Source organism: Callithrix jacchus, chromosome 13, assembly GCF_049354715.1.
Source record: "Callithrix jacchus isolate 240 chromosome 13, calJac240_pri, whole genome shotgun sequence".
NCBI classification, from domain to species: domain Eukaryota; kingdom Metazoa; phylum Chordata; class Mammalia; order Primates; family Cebidae; genus Callithrix; species Callithrix jacchus.
Genome location: NC_133514.1, coordinates 44,876,273 through 44,898,517, shown reverse-complemented (window position 1 = coordinate 44,898,517; position 22,245 = coordinate 44,876,273). Strand labels below are relative to the sequence as shown.

At 46.0% G+C, this 22,245-nt stretch overlaps 1 protein-coding gene across 6 annotated transcripts in view; it reads right to left on the bottom strand.

Annotated features, from left to right (window-relative positions):
• Nucleotides 1-15,745, bottom strand: part of POMK (protein O-mannose kinase) — a 70,047-nt gene extending 54,302 nt beyond the window's left edge. For 3 of the 6 annotated variants that reach the window (XM_078347661.1, XM_078347660.1, XM_035270463.3), the window contains exons 1-3: nucleotides 15,227-15,285; nucleotides 11,295-11,389; nucleotides 269-361 (exon numbers count right to left, since the gene is read on the bottom strand). The gene's annotated coding sequence lies outside the window, so the exon portion shown is untranslated. Of the gene's footprint in view, nucleotides 1-268; nucleotides 362-11,294; nucleotides 11,390-15,226; nucleotides 15,286-15,404 lie in introns of those variants that run through there. The other 3 variants (XM_078347663.1, XM_078347662.1, XM_078347664.1) reach the window with 2 other exon arrangements.
• Between the last annotated feature and the right edge of the window lie 6,500 nt (nucleotides 15,746-22,245).

Genomic DNA, 22,245 nt, shown 5'->3' with positions numbered 1-22,245 from the left:
CTCAGAGGTAACACCAGCAATAAGTGACCACTAATAAGGTATGGGCTCTACCGCTGGAGCCATTCAAGGCCATGGTGGAGGGGCCTGGGAGCAGAGAGGCCTGAAGTAGGACCCTGGATGGCAGAAGTGATTTATGCAAGCAGAATGGAAGTGTATGGACACTTTAACAGTGGATGTGGCCATGCCAGCGGGAGCCAGCTAAACAGTACTGGAATGCCGGGGCACTGGGACAGAAATGGGCCAGAGACAGTTGCGACATGCAGGTTACCTCCAATGCGCATCTCCTCCAGTTCAGGTCTCTGTCCAGATACCTGGTTAGTCCATGCTCTGGCTGGCACCCAGGGACTGGTCTGGAAATACCCTGCCGCAAAGTACCAAACAGGAAGTGTGTAAACAGAAACTGTAGCTCTGTACCCAGACCAATCGCCATAGTCCAAATGGCCCACATTCCCCAGGGGCCCTTCTCCTGCCTCAAGTCCAACTGTCCTCTTAAGCCCCAGGACAGAGCAGTGCCACGGGGAAGCTCTGTGCTGCCTCACCAGCCTCTCCGTCCCAGTCTGCTCATTTCACCTCCATCACTGTCTTCCAGCTGCTCAATCACACAACATGTCTTGAGCAGCTTCTATGTGCCCAGCCCTGCACTGGGTGCTGGAGACACACGAGTGAATTACACCAGCATGGTTCTCATCCTGCTGGAGCTTGGGGGAAAGTCTAGTGGGGAAGACAGACAATAAACAAGTAATCAAAAAGGTCTACCATCATCCTGTGATGAGGGTTCAAGGATAGAAAGCAACAGTGTAGGAACTCCCTGGAGGAAGCATCCCAGGAGACCTCTCTGAGGAGGTAAACTTCACACTGAGACCAGACGCCTGAGAGGAGCCAGACATGAAAAACCCAGGACAGGAAGCTCATTCCTACCTCCTCCTTAAGAAAACAAAATCCATTCCCTGGCTGGGCGCGGTGGCTCATGCCTGTAATCCCAGCACTTGGGAGGCTGAGGCAGATGGATCACGAGGTCAAGAGATTGAGACCATCCTGTTCAATATGGTGAAACACCATCTCTACTAAAAATACAAAAATTAGCTGGCTGTGGTGGGGTGCGCCTGTAGTCCCAGCTACTTGGGAGGCTGAGGCAGAATTGCTTAGGAGGAAGAGGTTGCAGTTAGCCAAGATTGTGCCATTGCACTCCAGCCTGGCAACAGAGCAAGACTCCATCTCAAAAAAATAAATAAATAAAAAATCCACTCCCATTCACAGAGCTGGGATAAGAAATCAATGAAACCACAAAGTTCACAGGAAACGGCATTTCTCTTAAGAGCACGCTGCAGCCATAAAGTGTCAAAAACCCCCTTTGGATGGAGACTCCTTTCTTACTCTTTAGAAATTTTGTTCTCTACAATTACAGACTACCAGAAATTCTGCAGTTTGAAATCTTATCACTTGGAATAAAACATCCCACTCTTGGGGAGGACTCAAGATGGCGCTGTGAGAACAACCCAGGATTGGAGCTCTTCTCGTTGAATCTGCAAACGGTGAGTCAGAGTGGCATTTTCAGACTGATCTTTGTTGCCCACAGAACGGGGAAACTCCCAAGTATAAAAAAGACACGGGACGCCAGGCAGTAGGTCTGCCTGGCGAAGCCGGCAGCCGGGGCGGCGGCGGCCGGCCCTACCCAGCAATCCCCACAGGGCGCGCTTGTCCGGGTGCCCTGTTGAACCGGCAACCTGAGACTTGAGAGGGCTGGACTTGAGACTGAACGAGACTTGGACACTAGGCCAGCCCAGGGGATTGCAGGGATTGGGATACCCAGTGGGACCAACAAAACCGCGATTTCAAACTATCCAGAGCAGACGGTCCTAGACGCTCTGTGGGGGAGGGGCGTCCACCACTACCGAGGCAACCCGCCCCAACTGAGATACACGCCCACTGCTGAAGCAGCCAGCCGTTGCCGAGGCAACCCGCCCCAACTGAGATACACGCCCACTGCTGACGCAGCCTGCCGTTGCTAACACGCTACAACGAAGAGACTCCGCTGCAGGGCGTGGCGGAGACCACAGCAGAGCTGGCAGGAACAGCGCGAATCACACAACAGCAGGGCGGAGCCTCGACAGCCAAACAGTGGCTAGTCTGCCTCCTAGCTGGGCAGGACACCTGATCAGACATCCAAAAATAAAGCCCAAACCCCTCAACACAGAGCATTTGAGAAAAAAAAAAAAAAAAAAAAGGGTTTTTTAATGAGCTCTGTTGCAGCAGAATCAAACATAGCAGCCTAACAGCCCTGAATGAACAACAGAGTGCACAGCTCAGCAATTAAACCCCTATAAAGTACAAACTGTCTCCTCAAGCAGCTCCCTGACCCCTCTATATCCAAAAGACGGACATTAGGCAGGCATCATCCTGGGACAAAGAGAGCAGAAAAAGAAACTGGTAGCATCCCTCACTGTGCCACAGCTACTAGAGGTGTACCCCAGACAAGCAGGGTCTGGAGCAGACCTCAGCAGTCGTACAGCGAAGGGGCTAGACTGGTAGAAGGAAAACCAAGCAACAGAAATACTTCATCATCAACATTCTGGGTGTCCACTCAGAGACCCAAACGAAAAGTCAGCAACTACGCAGACGACCAGCAGACAAATCCACAAAGATGGGAAGAAACCAGCGCAAAAAGGAGGAAAACACCCGAAACCAGAACACCTCGCCTCCTAGAAAGGACCAAAACTCCTCACCAGCAAGGGAGCAAAGCTGGATTAGACTTCAGAAGATGGATAATGAGAAACTTTTGTGAGCTAAAAGATCATGTATTAAATCAATGCAAAGAAACTAAGAACCTTGAAAAAAGATTCGAGGAAATGATAACAAGAATGGATACCTTAGAGAGGAATATGAATGAAATAAAGGAGCTGAAAAACACAATACGAGAACTTCGCGAAGCAAACACAAGTTTCAATAGCCGAATTGACCAAGCAGAAGAAAGAATATCTGAAGTCGAAGACCAACTCAATGAAATAAAACGAGAAACCAAGATCAGAGAAAAAAGCGCAAAAAGGAATGAACAAAGTCTCCAAGAAATATGGGACTATGTGAAAAGACCTAACCTACGTTTGATAGGTGTACCAGAAGGGGACGAAGAGAATGAATCCAAGCTGGAAAATACTCTTCAGGACATCATCCAGGAAAATTTCCCCCACCTAGCAAGACAAGCCAACACTCAATTGCAGGAAATACAGAGAACACCACAAAGATATTCCACAAGAAGAGCAACCCCAAGGCACATAATCGTCAGATTCAACAGAGTTGAAATAAAGGAGAGAATACTAAGGGCAGCCAGAGAGAAAGGTCGGGTCACCCACAAAGGGAAGCCCATCAGACTCACAGCAGATCTCTCGGCAGAAACACTACAAGCCAGAAGAGACTGGGGGCCAATATTCAACATTCTTAAAGAAAAGAACTTTCAACCCAGAATTTCATATCCAGCCAAACTGAGCTTCAGAAGTGAAGGAAGAATAAAATCCTTTGCGAACAAGCAAGTACTCAGAGATTTTGTCACCACCAGGCCTGCTTTACAAGAGCTCCTAAAAGAGGCACTACACATAGAAAGGATCAATCAGTACCAGCCATTCCAAAATCACACTGAATGCTAAAGAGCTTCAACATAATGAAGAATCTACAACAACTAACAGGCAAAACAGCCACTTAGCATCAAAATGGCAGTATCAAATTCACACATAACAATATTAACCCTAAATGTAAATGGACTAAATGCACCAATCAAAAGACACAGACTGGCAAATTGGATAAAAAGCCAAAACCCATCAGTGTGCTGTATCCAGGAAACCCATCTCACATGCAAGGATACACAAAGGCTCAAAATAAAGGGATGGAGGAAGATTTACCAAGCTAATGGAAAGCAAAAAAAAGCAGGAGTTGCAATTCTCATCTCTGATAAAATAGACTTTAAAGCAACAAAGATCAAAAGAGACAAAGAAGGCCATTACATAATGGTAAAAGGATCGATACAACAAGAAGAGCTAACGATCCTAAACATATATGGACCCAACACAGGAGCACCCAGATACATAAGGCAAGTTCTTAATGACTTACAAAAGGACTTAGACTCCCACACAATAATAGTGGGAGACTTTAACACTCCACTATCAATACTAGACAGATCAACCAGACAGAAAATCAACAAGGATATCCAGGGCTTGAACTCAGACCTGGAGCAAGCAAACCTGATAAACATTTACAGAACTCTCCACCCCAAATCCACAGAATACACTTTCTTCTCAGCACCACATCACACCTACTCTAAAATTGACCACATAATTGGAAGTAAAGCACTGCTCAACAAATGCAAAACAACTGAAATCATAACAAACAGCCTCTCAGACCATAGTGCAATCAAGTTAGAACTCAGAATTCAGAAACCGACCCAGAACCGCACAGCTTCATGGAAACTGAACAACTGGCTCTTGAATGTTGACTGGGTAAACAACGAAATGAAGGCAGAAATAAAGAAGTTCTTCGAAACCAGTGAGAACGAAGACACAACGTGCCAGAACCTCTGGGACACATTTAAAGCAGTCTCTAGAGGAAAGTATATAGCAATAAGTGCCCATATGAGGAGAATGGAGAGATCCAAAATTGACACCCTATCATCAAAATTGAAAGAGCTAGAGGAGCAAGATCAAAAAAACTCAAAACCCAGCAGAAGACAAGAAATTACTAAGATTAGAGCTGAGCTGAAGGAGATTGAGACACGAAAAACCCTTCAAAAAATCAATAAATCCAAGAGCTGGTTTTTTGAAAAGATCAACAAAATAGACAGACCACGAGCCAGATTGATTAAAAATAAAAGAGAACAACCAAATAGATGCAATAAAAAATGATAAAGGGGAAATCACCACAGATTCCACAGAAATTCAAACCATCATCAGAGAATATTACAAACAACTATACGCGCATAAACTAGTAAACCTGGAAGAAATGGATAAATTCCTGGACTCCTGTGTCCTCCCAAGCCTAAACCAGGAGGAAGCTGAAACTATGAATAGACCAATAACAAGGTCTGAAGTTGAGGCAGCAATTAACAGCCTACCTCACAAAAAAAGCCCAGGTCCAGAAGGGTTCACAGCCGAATTCTACCAGACACACGAGGAGGAGCTGGTACCATTCCTTCTAAAACTATTTCAAACAATCCAAAAAGAGGGAATCCTTCCCAAATCATTTTATGAGACCAACATCATCCTGATACCAAAACCCAGCAGAGACCCAACGAGAAAAGAAAACTTCAGGCCAATATCCATGATGAACATAGATCCAAAAATCTTCAATAAAATATTGGCAAGCTGATTGCAACAGCAAATCAAAAAACTTATTCATCATGATCAAGTAGGATTCATCCCGGGGATGCAAGGCTGCTTCAACATACGCAAGTCTATCAACGTAATTCACCACATAAACAGAACCAAAAACAAAAACCACATGATTATCTCAATTGACGCAGAGAAGGCATTTGACAAAATTCAACAGCCCTTTATGCTAAAAACCCTCAATAAACTCGGTATCGATGGAACGTATCTCAAAGTAATAAAAGCTATTTATGACAAACCAACAGCCAATATCATACTGAATGGGCAAAAACTGGAAGCATTCCCTTTGAAATCTGGCACTAGACAAGGATGTCCTCTCTCACCACTCCTATTCAATATAGTACTGGAAGTTCTAGCCAGAGCAATCAGGCAAGAAAAAGAAATAAAGGGTATTCAAATAGGAAAGGTGGAAGCCAAATTGTCTCTATTTGCAGACGACATGATAGTATACCTAGAAGACCCCATCGCCTCAGCCCAAAAACTCCTGAAACTGATAAACAACTTCAGCAAAGTCTCAGGATATAAAATCAATGTGCAAAAATCACAAGCATTCGTCTACACCAATAACAGACTTAAAGAAAGCCAAATCAAGAGCGAACTGCCATTCGCAGTTGCTACAAAAAGAATAAAATACCTTGGAATACAACTCACAAGGAACGTAAGGGACCTCTTCAAGGAGAACTACAAACCACTGCTCAACGAAATCAGAGAGGACACAAACAGATGGAGAAACATTCCATGTTCATGGTTAGGAAGAATTAATATCGTGAAAATGGCTATACTGCCCAAAGTAATTTACAGAATCAACGCTATCCCCATCAAGCTACCATGGACTTTCTTCACAGAACTGGAAAAAACCACCATGAACTTCATATGGAACCAAAAGAGAGCCCGCATAGCCAAGTCAATTCTAAGCAAAAGAACACAGCGGGGGGCATCACACTACCGGATTTCAAACTATACTACAAGGCTACAGTAATCCAAACAGCATGGTACTGCTACCAAAACAGAGATATAGACCAATGGAACAAAACAGAGGCACCGGAGGCAACACAACATACATACAACTATACAATCTTTGATAAACCTGACAAAAACAAGCAATGGGGCAAGGATTCCATGTTTAACAAATGGTGTTGGGAAAACTGGCTAGCCATGTGCAGAAAGCAGAAACTGGACCCCTTCCTGACACCTTACACTAAAATTAACTCCAGATGGATTAAAGACTTAAACATAAGACCTGGCACCATAAAAACCCTAGAAGGAAATCTAGGCAAAACTATCCAGGACATAGGAGTAGGCAAGGACTTCATGAACAAAACACCAAAAGCATTGGCAACAAAAGCCAAAATAGACAAATGGGACCTAATCAAACTCCACAGCTTGTGCACGGCAAAAGAAACAGTCACTAGAGTGGATCGGCAACCAACAGAATGGGAAAAAATTTTCGCAGTCTACCCATCTGACAAAGGGCTGATATCCAGAATTTACAAACAACTCAAGCAGATTTACAGGAAAAAAACAAACAAGCCCATTCAAAAGTGGGCAAAGGATATGAACAGATACTTTACAAAAGAAGACATATATGAGGCCAACAATCATATGAAAAAATGCTCATCATCACTGGTCATCAGAGAGATGCAAATCAAAACCACATTGAGATACCATCTCACGCCAGTTAGAATGGCGATCATTAAAAAATCTGGAGACAACAGATGCTAGAGAGGATGTGGAGAAAAAGGAACACTTTTACACTGTTGGTGGGAGTGTAAATTAGTTCAACCATTGTGGAAGACAGTGTGGCGATTCCTCAAGGCCTTAGAAATAGAAATTCCATTTGACCCAGCAATCCCATTACTGGGTATATATCCAAAAGACTATAAATCGTTCTACTATAAGGACACATGTACACGAATGTTCATTGCAGCACTGTTTACAATAGCAAAGACATGGAATCAACCCAAATGCCCATTGATAATAGACTGGATTGGAAAAATGTGGCACATATACACCATGGAATATTATGCAGCAATCAGAAATGATGAGTTCGTGTCGTTTGTAGGGACATGGATGAATCTGGAGAACATCATCCTCAGCAAACTGACACAAGAACAGAAAATGAAACACCGCATATTCTCACTCATAGGTGGGTGATGAAAAATGAGAACACATGGACACAGAAAGGGGAGTACTAAACACTGGGGTCTATTGGGGGGAAAAGGGGAGGGCCAGTGGGAGGGGGAGGTGGGGAGGGATAGCCTGGGGAGAAATGCCAAATGTGGGTCAAGGGGAGAAGAAAAGCAAAGCACACTGCCATGTGTGTACCTACGCAACTGTCTTGCATGCTCTGCTCATGTACCCCAAAACCTATAATCCAATAAAAAATTAAAAAAAAAAAAAAAAAAAAATCCCACTCTTCCCTGGAGGATCAAAGTCACTCTGACACAGACAAGCAACCTCAATTTCCAAATAAGGCAGAGCTTCAGATAGGAGTTTCTGGAAACAATCCTGCACATCTATGTTAACCTGGTAGTCTCCAAGGAAAGAGCAGACTACCACTTTGCAGTCCAGACTAGATCTTGGCTCCTTAACAATCAGCCTACATGGCTTTCAGCCCATTAAAACACTACTTCATTTACATTTGCCTAAACTTCACTCATCTCCGAAATTCTATGATTTTCTTTTCTTCTTTTTTTTTTTTAAGGGGAGATAGAGTCCGGCTCTTGTCACCCAAGCTGGAGTGCACTGGTACGATCTTGGCCCATTTCAACCTCCACTCCTGGGTTCAAGTGATTCTCCTGCCTTAGCCTCCCGAGTAGCTGGGACTACAGGCAACTGCTACCTCACTGGGCTAATTTTTGTATTTTTAGTAGAGACAGGATTTCACCATATTTGACCAGGCTGGTCAAACTCCTCACCTTATGATTCACCCACCTCGGCCTCCCAAAGTGCTGGGATTACAGGTGTGAGCCACCGCAACTGGCCGATTTTCTTTTCTTTCTTTTTTTTTTTTTTTTAAGAAATAGGATCTGACTCCATCATTCAGGCTGGAGTGCAGTGGTGCAATCACAGCTCAGTGCAGCCTCAAACTCAAGCAAGCCTCTCACCTCTGCTTCCTAAGTGGACTACAGGTACACACCACCACATCCAGCTAATTTTTGTTTTTGTTTTTGTTTTGTAGAGACTGGGTCTCATGATGTTGCCTAGGCTGACCTTGAACTCATAGCCTCAAGCAATCCTCCTGCCTCAGCCTCCCAAACTGCTGGCATTACAGGCATGAGCCACCACACCTGGTCTTTTAAATTTATTTTCACCCCCTCCACAGCTCTACTCACCCCCTTCATCAGTATTCCCTGGAACCTCCACACACTCCAGTACCCTACAGACATAAGCACACAAGTTCACACTGTTCTGGCTCTCCTGAGCGTACTCCAGACCTCACACTGCTGACTCTCCCAACAATGGCACACACTTCAGTGCCTCTGTGACTCTAAACCCACAGTAGCAGCCTCCGTAATATCTTACATCATCCAGCTGCCCCTTCCTAGAATGGCTCTATGTTCAGTGACACATGCGCACCTCACACCACCTTGACCCTTAGTGCACTGGGCCTCTGACAGCACCAAGACCCTTCCCATACCACCACCTCATGCCCCACACAGATCCACAATCTTCACCCCGCTAGCACAGGTCTCCCACCATCCTCCTTCCACCAGATCCCTCCATGAGGTCCTTCCAGCTCTGCCCCATTAGCATGCACTAGGCTCCATCCAACTACCCAGACCTTTATTAGGATGTGCACACACCCTCCATGGCATGACCCCCACGATCACACACATAGCACTCGAGTCTTTCAACCACTTCCCCTCCATAAGCACCCCATTCTCTCCTACCCCTCAGGCCCCCACAGACACACACACACTCTCACCACCACACACGAAGCCTATTAGCACATATCCTGGTGCCTCTACCACCCTATGCTCCATTAGCGCACACTAGGCCTCTCTCCCGGAGTGACCCCTATTAGCTTGTCTTGGAAATTCCTCGACATCCTACCCCTGTAATATACCCATAGGTCCCTTACTCACTCTGCAGCCCCGTTCCCTAAGCACACACTGGGCCTTGAGCCTCACCCGCCATAAGACTCTTCACCACATGCTCCACGCCCTGCTCAGCCCAGGTCCCCACTGGCAAAGCTCCAGTCTCTCCCTACTCCACCACCTATTCCCACACCTCTGCTCCTCTGATCCCCTGCTCCCCATTAGTACTCACAGCACTTCCCATTCCCAGCTCCCTGCACCAGGCCAGGTCAGACGCCACAAAGGACACCCGCCTTGGTGCCCTCCTGTTACTATGAACTGTGTGTTACCAAGAAACCGGCCCCACACCCAGCTCAGGCAAACCCCATGCCCAGCTCTGTCCTCTCATTCTCTCCAACTCACGGCCACTCCACCCAAACTGACCTTATCACAGTCAGTCAGCACGGGTGACCTCCACATCACTAAACACAACAGTCAAAGCGCAGCCCCCATCTTCCTTGATCTATCAATAGCATCTAGTGTGATTGATCACTCCCTACTTAAACACCTTTACTCGGTTTCCAGGAAATTACACTCTGGCAGCTCCAGAGTGTAATTTCCTGGAATTTACAGAAGCATTATCCACAACAACTAAACAGTGGAAACAACCCAAGTGTCCACTGGCTGATGAATGGATAGACAAAATGTGGTACATCCATAAACGGAGTATTATTCGGCCATAAAAAAGAATAAAGCACTAATTTATGCTGCAACATAGGTGAACCTTGGAAACATCATGCTCAGTGTAATAAGCCTGATAAAAAGGTCCTATTCCGTACTATTCCATTTACATGAAATGTCCAGAAGAAGCAAATTCAGAGACAGAACACAGATTCATGGCTGTCAGAGGCTGGGGGCGGGGGGTGGAATAGTTGTTGACAGGGATGTGGTCTCTTTTTGGCTACAATGTTCCTGAATTAGACAATGATGATGGTTGTACAACCTTGTGAATATGCTAAATACCACTGAATCGTGCACTTTAAAATGTCAAATGTTATGGTTTGTGAATTATATCTTCACTGAATTCTCCCCTTAACATTTAAAAAGATAAAAGAGCTGGGCACGGTGGCTCAAGCCTGTAATTCCAGCACTTTGGGAGGCCGAGGCGGGTGGATCACAAGGTCAAGAGATCAAGACCATCTTGGTCAACATGGTGAAACCCCGTCTCTACTAAAAATACAAAAAATTAGCTGGGCATGGTGGCGCATGCCTGTAATCCCAGCTACTCGGGAGGCTGAGGCAGGAGAATTGCCTGAACCCAGGAGGCTGAGGTTGCAGTGAGCCGACATCGCGCCATTGCACTCCAGCCTGGGTAACAAGAGCGAAACTATGTCTCAATTAAAAAAAAAAAAAAGATAAAAGCATTCTCAGCTCTCAGGCTATACAAAACAAGCAGCAAGCTGTGGTTGGCCAAGCCCTGCCTTAGGTGACAGCATTGCTTCAGGTCTGCCAAAGGCCCAGGTAACCTCATCCACACCTTAGAAAGCCATCTGAACTCTGATGCTTTCTAAGTCTGCACTGCAGCCCAGATCTCTCTTACGCTTTGCTCACTGGGCTGTCGAGATTTAGGATGTCCACTCCAGAACTCCCACCTGTCCCCACATGCCCCTCCTCCAGGGTTCCCTTCGTGATCGGCTCATGACGCAACCACCCACTCAAGTCACAGACCAGGTGTATGACTTGATTCCGCCCTCCCCTAACCTCTAAACCAACCAATTACCACATGTAGTCAATGCTCCCACCCAAACCTCCCTCACAGCTGCTCGTCTCTCTCCTTCCTTGCTGCCTCTCCCACCCCCCACCCCCGACCTTCCCACCTCCGGTATAAGCCAGCAGCACTTCTCACCTGGGCTTCTGCAAAAGATTCCCACGAAGACACCCAGTTCTTCCTCTTTTCCAGTCCATTCTGAGGATTACACAGCAAACAATAGGATCCTTTTTCTGGAATTAAATGTTTCACACACACAGAAAAATTAAAAACATCAATGAATATCCACCCAGCTTTGTCAAGTTACGTTGCATCATTTTTTCAGATTTTTTTTTCTTTATTGAGATGGAGTTTTGCTCTTGTTACCCAGGCTAGAGTGCAATGGCGCGATCTCTGCTCACCACAACCTTCGCCTCCTGGGTTCATGCAATTCTCCTGCCTCAGCCTCCTGAGTAGCTGGGATTACAAGCACACGCCACCATGCCCAGCTAATTTTATGTATTTTTAGTAGAGACGGGGTTTCACCATGTTGACCAGGATGGTCTAGATCTCTTGACCTCATGATCGACCTGCCTCGGCCTCCCAAAGTGCTGGGATTACAGGCGTGAGCCACCGCGCCAGGCCTCAGATTTTTTTTTAAAGAAATTAAATATTACAAATAGAGTTGAAGCCCCTCTGGACTCCTCCCCATCCAATTCTGATCCCTCCCAAGAAGTGATCACTGTCTTCAAGTTGTCAAGTTGGTGGACATCAGAGATTCTCAAACTGAGGTCCCCAGACTGGTGGCATCAACACTGCTCAGGAACTTGGGGGAGAAATGCAAATTCTTGGGTCCTCACCCCAGACCTACTGAATCAGAAATGAAGTCTGTGTTTTAATAAGTCCTCTAGGTGATTTGGATGCATGCTAAAGTCTGAAAAATACTGGTATCTGTAAGTCCTACACATGCTATCTATCTAATCGATCATCTAATCTATCTTATCTATTTACTCAAGTGAACCTGGGATTCACTACAGGCATGGGCCACTGAACTCAGCTTCCCAAACATGATTTTTATTTTCACCACAAGTATGTGCCCAAAAATAATACATTAAATTTTCCAGCTTTATACAAACAGTGGTGGGCTGGTATTATCCTCTTGCAACTAGCTTTTCTAAAAGCTCAAGGTTACGTTTTTGAGATTTATTCATGCAGATACACAAAGTTCCAGGTCACTATTTTCAACTGGTTTGACTTTTCCACAATTAGTGAGACAAGTTATGTACACATCTCCCCAGGCATATGTGGAAGTTTCTCCGATACCTGCAGGGAGAGCTTTCTAAAGCACAGATCTGATCCCACTTAGCTTAACATTCTAAAGCCCCCAACTCAGCCCTCAGGATCAAGTCCAAACTCTTATGTGGCCTCCTGACATCTAGCCCCTCCCTGCCTCCCTAGACCCTCCCTGCATCCCACAACTCAGCCCCTGAGCTTTCCTCAGTCCTCAAAGGCTCCCTTTTTGGGATGCCCAGGCCCTGGCTTCCTCTAGATTCTGAGCATTAAGAGGGCTGCCTGCCTGTCCTGTTCACCACTGTCCTGTTCCTGGCATGCAGCAGGTACTCGGCAAAGACACACCAACTGCCTGGTCACTCTGTGCCTCTCCCTCTTCATGGCCTCAGCCGCACAGGCTGTTTTCCCTCTCCTGTATTCGCTTCAGCGAATCTGCTCTTCCTCTCCTCAAGGTTCCTATCCTATGAGGCCCCTTATCTGCCACCTCCTTCTCCAATCCGAGTTCCCCAGCTCAAACCCCATGGTGAATCCCTTCAACTCTCCAACCCTCCTTATGCCTAACCTCCCACCAATCCTTCCTTGCCACTAGGGGTGATGTCAGGTCTTATGGGGCCTGAAGCTTACACAACTGGGGGCAAGGGACGGTAATTCTTTAAGGGAAAAATACGCAATTATGAATGTAAAACTGCTGAGCCCCTTGCCAGGGTTTTGGAAGGTATTTGTGCAAGTAAAGCGTCTAGAGGCTTTATCATAAACCCAGATCTGCCTGTCACTCACCAGCCCCGTGTAACTTGCCCTGTCCACTTCTTCATTTCCACTCAAAGGCTGCCAAAATCAGATACAAAACTCTGTAGGACTCTGGAAATGCATATTTTCTAATCTGCGTTGGACCCTCATCATTACTCAGAAAACCTTTAATGCATTTCTTGCTGAATCCAAATTTTATATTCCCCAGTAACCTTTTCTATTAACCCTAAGTTCTCACATTCACTTCTGAATCCTCTCAGCAAAAAGAAACCAAACCAAAATGAAATAAATTTAAAAATACCCAAAAATTCATCTGAATATCAACTTCACACCAGTTCTGTGAGGTGAATATAATTATTGTTATTCCCATTTCACAGATAAGACAACTGAGTCAGAGATGAAGTAATATATCCAAGGTCACTAAATTATACACAGAAGAGCCAAGTTTTCTGGCCTCAAGCCCATTCTTCCTCTGCAATGCTTAGGAGCTGAACTAAATCAAACACACTGTGGTCACCTGGGGGCTGCCTGGGGGACCCTGGGACTGCTGATTTCTTAAAGAAGACTTTAGGCCACCTCAACCCCTGATTTGCTTTTTGTTTCAGAGGCATATTCTGGAGTAGGCCGCCCAGAGCATAGAATGAGGCTGTGTGGCTGAAGGAAGTTTCCCGTCCAGAAACAAGCAAAAATCACCGAAATTTACTGGTCCTGAAAAACAGCCTGCACGTTAAGGAATAAAGAAGGTGGGCAGATAGGGCAGGAGAAATTCAGGCACGACATATAGGAAGACTTACTGATAGAGAAAAACTTGGGATCCACTGCTCTACATTTACAGCTTAAAGAAAAAAGAAAAGCACAGGAACAAAACTAGTTTTTACCGACTTACAAGGTATGTTCTACAACTAGAGAAGACAGAGTAGTGTCATTCAATACAATTTAGAGTAGAATTCCATCTTGCCAATAAAGCACAAGGTACATTAAGAGGATTATTTTAAACATTCTGGATGTTTATTCAGCTTTAGGGTTCTGTAGTAAAGGTGAAGGGTGGTAAAGACAAGATTATGCAATAAAACAGCGAAATTCTGCTTTCTAAAAAAGAGAATATGATTACACAACACACCTGGGCAACAATGATCTCGTGTAAAATAAACACACAAAGGCAAAGAGCTGAGGTGGAGTCCTTTCCGGTTTTTTCGTTTTGTTTTGTTTTGTTTGTTTTTAAATAGAGACAGCCTCCACCAGGCTCTTGCCTGTAATTCCAGCACTATGGGAGGCCGAGGCAGGTGGATCACCTGAAGCCAGAAGTTCGAGAACAGCCTGGTCAGCATGGCGAAACCCCATCTCTACCAAAAATACAAAACTAAGCCGGGCATGGTGATGGGTGCCCATAACCCCAGCTACTCGGGAGACTGAGACAGGAGAATGGATTGAACCTGGAAGCCAAGATCGAGCCAATGCACTCCAGCCTGGGCGACAGAGCGAGACTCCGTCTCAAATAATAACAAAATAATAGAAACAGCCTCACACTCTGTCCCCCAGGCTGGAGTGCAACGGCGTGATCTCCGCTCACTGAAACCTTCTGCCCCTGGGTTCAAGCGATTCTCCCACCTCTGGGATAACAGGCGGGCCACAGCAGCCAGCCAAGTTTTTTAATAGAGACAGGGGTTCCGCCATGTTGCCCAGGCTGCTCTCCCCTGAGCTCAAGCGATCCTCCTGCCTCGGCCTCCAAAACCGCTGTGATTACCGGCGGAAGCCATCGCGACCGGCCCTTGTCGGGTCCTTTAATGTCCAGCTCTAGCGCAGGGCGGGGCGCGGAGGAGGGGGCCGGGCGCGGTGGACGAGGCTGCCCTGACCCCGCGCAGCCTCCTTGGGAGCCTCCGGACCGCTCGCGTGGAGGCGGCCGGTGCTGTGGGGGATACAGGCCGCGTCACGTATAGGCCCCGCGGGAAACCCAGCTGCAAGCCCCTCGCCCCTCGCTCCTCGCCGTTGAGCCCTGCCGCCCCTCTAAGCCCTTGCCCCTTGGCCCTCTCGCCCCTCCTCGCCCCAGCACCTACCTGCAACCCAAGTCTCTGCGGCCCTGCCACCCCAGGCCAGCACGCGCTGGTCCTACTGCGCTTGCGCGGGCGGAAGCACGGCCTAGGGGCGAGCGCAACGCTGCTGCCCCCTAGCGTCCACCTCCGACCGTGCACTGAAGCCGGAGCAAGCGCAGCGACGGTGCCAGCGCGCACCTACCCAGTCTCCCGCTCTGGTTTCTGCTTCCTGAACTTGCGAAGACGATTTTGCGTTGATCGACTATTGGTGCTAGGCCCGTGCAGAGAAGCTGTCAGATCTCGACGCACTGCGAGGCCTTGGGTTCCAAAGCGTAGTCCTCAGACCCGCGGCATCAGCAGGGGTCTTGCTGGGAAGGCGGATTCCCCACTCCGAGCCAGACCCGCTGTGCGGGGACCCAGACGCCTGAAGTTGGAGACTCGCTCTGTAAAGGAAACTGTGGGCTTAGCCCAGACGCTGTAAAGCTGAGCTACATCAAGCGCAGCAGACAAGACCTAGGCAAGCCTCCGCAGAGAAATAGGACTGGGCAAGGGCAGGGAATACAGCCAGCAGTGGCCGACCGGGAGCACCACACGCACTCGGGCGCTTGCTCCAGGGAACAGAGAGGGAGGCTTGCAGCGTCGAAGTAAGCCTGGGGTCATGGAATGTCTGGGTTGTGTAGATCGGAACTGTTAGCTGTTTCTACACTGACACACTGCGAAAGTTCAGAATCAAGACACTAACACTATGTAGGATAAAAGACGGAACCTGTACTAGCAACCCAAACAGTATTAAAGTACGAGCAACTTTTGCCTGTCACATGGACAAAGAGCAAAAGAAGAATGGTAACACCTCCTGTCATTAGAGTCTGAAAGTGTCCTTGCACTCATACAAGTGAGTGTAAATTGGAATTCCTCCTGCGGGCCCTAGCAAATCCCAGTTCTAGGAATTTATCCTTCAGAAATAATATGTCTGCAAGATGTATGAACAAGAGATGTTGCTGAAGCATTGTTGATAAGGGATATTTATACTAGAGAAAAAAAGAAACCTAAATATATAACAATAGGGGTGGGGCCGGGCGCGGTGGCTCAAGCCTGTAATCCCAGCAATTTGGGAGACCGAGGCGGGTGGATCAGGAGGTCAAGAGATCGAGATCATCCTGGTCAACGAGGTGAAACCCCGTCTCTACTAAAAATACAAAAATTAGCTGGGCATGGTGGTGCGCACCTGTAGTCCCAGCTACTCGGGAGGCTGAGGCAGGAGAATTGCTTGAACCCAGAAGGCGGAGGTTGCGGTGAGCCAAGATCGTGCCATTGCACTCCAGTCTGGGTAACAAACAGCAAAACTCCATCTCAAAAAAAAAATGCTGCTGTCTAACGGGTGCACAATTTAGTTTGAGAAGATGGTAAAGTCCTGGAGATGGATGGGGGTGATGGTTGCACAACAATGTGAATATACCTAATTCCACTGAACTGTACACTTCCAAATTGTTACGATGGTAAATTTTGTTATGTATCTTTTACTACAATGTTTACTACAATGTTTTTAAAGTTATGCTATATATATATATATATATATATATATATATATATATATATCCTGGAGAGGATATCCATAATATATGGCCAAGAGAGGAAGCAATCTTTTTTTTTAAATATGTATTTATAATCATATATATACACATATATATTCCAATGGTTACCTCCAATAAGTAGAATTTGGGGCAATTTAAATTCTCCGTTCTTGCTTATATGTATTTTTTAATGTTTAGGTAATAAATAGGTATTTCTCCATACATGTGTATATATGTGTGCGTGTAAATGAACCATGAACCTGCTAGCAGTATTAGACATGTATGATGACATATCTTAGAATGAAGGCATTTAGAAAGATCATCAAACAAATCTATTAAATTAATAAAAACTTTTTAAAATAAAGTAGGCCAGGCACAGTGGCTTACACCTGTAATCTCAGCACTTTGGGAGGCCGAGGCAGGTGGATCACTTGAGGTCAGGAGTTCAAAACCAGCCTGACCAATATGGTGAAATCGCATCTCTACTAAAAATACATAAATAAGCCAGGCGTAGTGGCAGGCACCTGTAGTCACAGTTACTTAGGAGGCTGTGGCAGGAGAATTGCTTGGATCCAGGAAGTGGAGGTTGCAGTGAGCCAAGATCACACCACTGCACTCCAGCATGGATGACAGAATAAAACTCCATCTCAGGGGGGAAGAAAAGAAAAAAGTAAAAGGAAAATGGGTGAGATATGAGAAGCTTTGAATATGAGAATTTTGAAGGGAAAAAAATTAGGCATTGAAATTTTACTAGATGTAGGGAATTAAGGAAATATATGAAGTGTAGTCAGTTCAGCTATAACACATTTTAAAGACACAAATTTATTTCAATATGATTGATAGATACATTAAGAATTAAGCATAACACAAATTTTCCTATTTGGTTAGTTGGTTTTCATTTTGGTTTGATTTCAGAAAGTCTCACCACATTGTCCAGGTTGGTCTCAAATTCCTGGCCTCAAGTGGTCCCCCTGCCTTATCCTCCCAAAATGCTGAGATTACAGGTGTGAGCCACCAATTTACTGTTTCTAGATATGTGATTTCATCCTGGAGAGGCACTAGGGGAATGCAGAAAATGATCCTCTAAGCCACACTGCATAGGAATACACAAGGCAAGCATGTGCACACCCCTCAACATCTATCCTATTCTTCAATACACTGTTATAAGCCACACCCATAGATACCTGCTGTTACAGCTTTCTGTCAGATTTCAGATAACCCTGTCCCCACCACCTCACCATAACTTACAAGCTGCTGCCCTTCTAAGCCTGCTTCCACTGGCAAGCTCCAGGTCTTATTTAAGGTCAAGTACTGTGTTTATGCGGGGCACGGAGGCTCAAGCCTGTAATCCCAGCATTTTGGGAGGCCGAGGTGGGTGGATCACGAGGTCAAGAGATTGAGACCATCCTGGTCAACATGGTGAAACCCCATCTCTACTAAAAATACAAAACATTAGCTGGGCATGGTGGCGCGTGCCTGTAATCCCAGCTACTCAGGAGGCTGAGGCAGGAGAATTGCCTGAACCCAGGAAGCAGAGGTTGCGGTGAGCCAAGATTGCGCCACTGCACTACAGCCTGGGTAACAAGAGCGAAACTCTGTCTCAAAAAAAAAAGTACCATGTTTATTATCAAACTTATGCACTCTTAACCACCTGAAATGTGTAAAACTGTGGCATCATTTTTGTTAGGTTTTTCATTTTTATTACTTAAAAAAAAATTTTTTTTAAGACAGTCTCAGTCTCTGTCACACAGGCTGGAGTGCAGTGGCGCAATCTTGGCTCATTACAACCTCCACCTCCCAGGTTCAAGCAATTCTCCTGCCTCAGCCTGCAGAGTAGCTGGAATTACAGATTCCCACCATCATGGGAGACTAATTTTTGCATTTTTATTGAAGATGGCCCATCTGGTCTCAAACTCCAGACCTCAAGTGATCCACCTGCCTTGGCTTCCCAAAGTGCTGGGATTATAGGCATTGAGACACTGTGCCCAGCGTTGCCGTTTTCAACACTGGAGTAGACACTGCTTGGCATATACCACTGAATTGTTATAAATATAGGATGATGAGTTTTTGTTTTTCACGAAATTAAACCTGCTGGCTGACAGAGTTGGCTGTTGGCATCAAGATAGAAATCAATTGGCCAGGCATGGTGGTTCATGCCTGTAATCCCAGCACATTGGGAGGCCAAGGTGGGCAAATCACCTGAGGTCAGGTGTTCAAGATCAGCCTGGCCAACATGGTGAAACTGTCTCTACTAAAAATACCATAAAATTAGCCGGGTGTGGTGGTGGGCACCTATAATCCCAGCTACTCGGGAGGCTGAGGCAGGAGAGTCACTTGAACCTGGGGAGTAGAGGTTGCCGTGAGCTGAGATGGCGCTAATTCACTGTAGCCTGGGCTAAAGAACAAAACTCCATCTCAAAAAAAAAAAAAAAAGATAGAAACCAACCAGCAGCTCTCTTTGCTGAGTTCTTTGCCATGTGGCCACCATTTCATGCCTAGAGGCTTTTGTGGGGTGCTGCCTGGAAAAGGGTGAAACTTTAATACTGAAGAAAAATTAGAGGAATTAAAATCAAACAAAAAAAAAATTTTTAAGGCAGAATTTGATGCACCATTAAACTGGTTGTGTCACCCTTTTTTCTTCTATTATCTTCAACCTGAGTGTAGCCAAATACCTGGAAGTGAGGGTCGTGGGCACACAGAGAGACTCAGGAGAAATCCTCTGCTCATGGAGCAGAAAAGGAAACTGGCTGGAGTGCAATGGCACCATCTTGGCTCACTGAAACCTCTGCCTCCCAGGTTCAAGCAATTCTCCTGTCTTAACCTCCCAAGTAGTGGGGATTACAGGCACCCATCTACATGCCTGGCTAATTTTTGAAATTTTAGTAGAGACAGGGTTTTACCATGTTGGCCAGACTTCAAATGATCCACCCACCTCAGCCCCCCAAAGTGCTGGGATTACAGGTGTGAGCCATCACACCCAGCTGAGAATAACTGCTATCTTATGAGAACTTATCTTTATCCTTATGACACCTTTGAAATGGTCTACATAAGAATGACACTTTGTGGCAACTTCAAAAATCAGAGATTTTTGGATTCTAAAAACAACAAAAACATGTAAAATGTTAGAAATAACACTTCCCAAATATGTTTTCTTCAGAAAGTATTAAAAAAAATTTTTTTTTGAGACAGTCTCTGTCACCCAGGCTGGAGTACAGAGGCAAGACCTTGGCTCACTGCAATCACTGCAATCTGTACCTCCTGGATTTATGCAATTCTTCCTCCTTAGCCTCCTGAGTAGTTGGGATTACAGGCATGCACCACCAAGTCCAGCTAACTTTTGTATTTTTGGTAGAGACAGGGTTTCACCATTTTGGGAAGGCTGGTCTTTAACTCCTGACCTCAGGTGATCCACCTGCCTCAGCCTCTCAAAGTGCTGGGATTACAGCCGTGAGCCACTGTGCCCAGACATTAAAATATAAAGGATAACTATTTAACTTTATATGATTTCTTTATTTAACTTTGGTGCTTTGACAGAACACAAATTACAGATAAAGTGAGACTGAGGCCGGGCCCGGTGTCTCAGGCCTGTAATCCCAGCAATTTGGGAGGCTGACGCAGGCAAATCCCTTGAGGTCAGGAGTTCATGACCAGCCTGGCCAACATGGTAAAACCCCGGCTCTACTAAAAATACAAAAATTAGCCAGGCATGGTGCCTGTAATCCCAGTTACTCGGGAGGCTGGGGCAGGAGAATTTCTTGAGCCCAGGCAGTGGAGGTTGTTTTTAGATGGAGTCTCACTCACTTGGGGCAAGAGTGAGTGAGACTCCAAAAAAAAAAATCAACATATAAAAATAAAGTGAGATTGAATTAAGTGCAGCTACAACAAGCCAGCTTGCTAACCACTCCCAACTCCTTCCTGGCATGGCATCCTACATCACAGAGGCTGGAAAGCTACAAACCACACTTCCCAAATTCCTTTGCAATTAAGATTTTAAGACTTCCTGGCAGGGCGCCGTAGTTTGGCGCACATCTGTTTTTTTTTTTTTCGAGACGGAGTTTTACTCTTGTTACCCAGGCTGGAGTGCAATGGCACGATCTCGGCTCACTGCAACCTACACCTCCTGTGTTCAAGCAGTTCTCCTGCCTCAGCCTCCAGAGTAGCTGGGACTACAGGCACGCGCCACCATGTCCAGCTAATTTTTGTGTTTTTAGTAGAGACAGGGTTTCACCATGTTGCCCAGGATGGTCTCGATCTCTTGACCTTGTGATCCACCTGCCTCAGCCTCCCAAAGTGCTGGGATTATAGGCGTGAGCCACCGCACCCAGCCTTCTGTAATCTCAGTACTTTGGGAGGCTGAGGCGGGTGGATCATGAGGTCAGGAGATCTGAGACCATCCTGGCCAACATAGTGAAACCCCGTCTCTACTAAAATACAAAAAACTAGCTGGGCATGATGGTGTGCACCTGTGATCCCAGCTACTCCGGAGGCTAAGGCAGAGGAATTGCTTGAACCCGGGAGGCAGAGGTTGCAAAGAGCACAGATCACACCACTACACTCCAGCCTGGCAACAGAGTGAGACTTTGTCTCAATTAAAAAAAAAAAGATCGATCGAACTACCTAGCTAGCTATATATAGCAGTGACTCATGCCTATAATCTTATCACTTTGGGAGGCCAAGGCGGGCGGATCACCTGAGGTCAGCGGTTTGAGACCAGCCTGACCAACATGATGAAACCCCGTATCTACTAAAATTACAACAACAAAAAAAATTAATGGTGCCTACTGGGAGGCTGAGGCAGGAGAATCACTTGAACCTGGGAGGTGGAGGTTACAGTGAGCTGAGATCACGACACTGCACTCCAGCCAGGACAACAGTGAGACTCCATCTCAAAAAAAAGACATCCTGTTGGTTCTTTCCAATCAGATGAACTGCAGTGAGCCATAATTTGGAACCACACTACATGGGAAAAGCAGCGGATGTGCTTTTTATGGTACATGCAGAGACAGCACAGTCCTGGAGCTGGCAGCCAGGATTGTGGCTCCTCATTCCTCAACTAGCAGTTTTCTGATTCTGGACAGGCAGCAGCAACAGGATGGTCCAGATGTGTACTATGGTTTGGGAATGTACTTTTTTTTTTTTTTTTTTTTTAATTTTTTATTGGATTATAGGTTTTGGGGTACATGAGCAGAGCATGCAAGACAGTTGCGTAGGTACACACATGGCAGTGTGCTTTGCTTTTCTTCTCCCCTTCACCCACATTTGGCATTTCTCCCCAGGCTATCCCTCCCCACCTCCCCCTCCCACTGGCCCTCCCCTTTTCCCCCCAATAGACCCCAGTGTTTAGTACTCCCCTTTCTGTGTCCATGTGTTCTCATTTTTCATCACCCACCTATGAGTGAGAATATGCGGTGTTTCATTTTCTGTTCTTGTGTCAGTTTGCTGAGGATGATGTTCTCCAGATTCATCCATGAC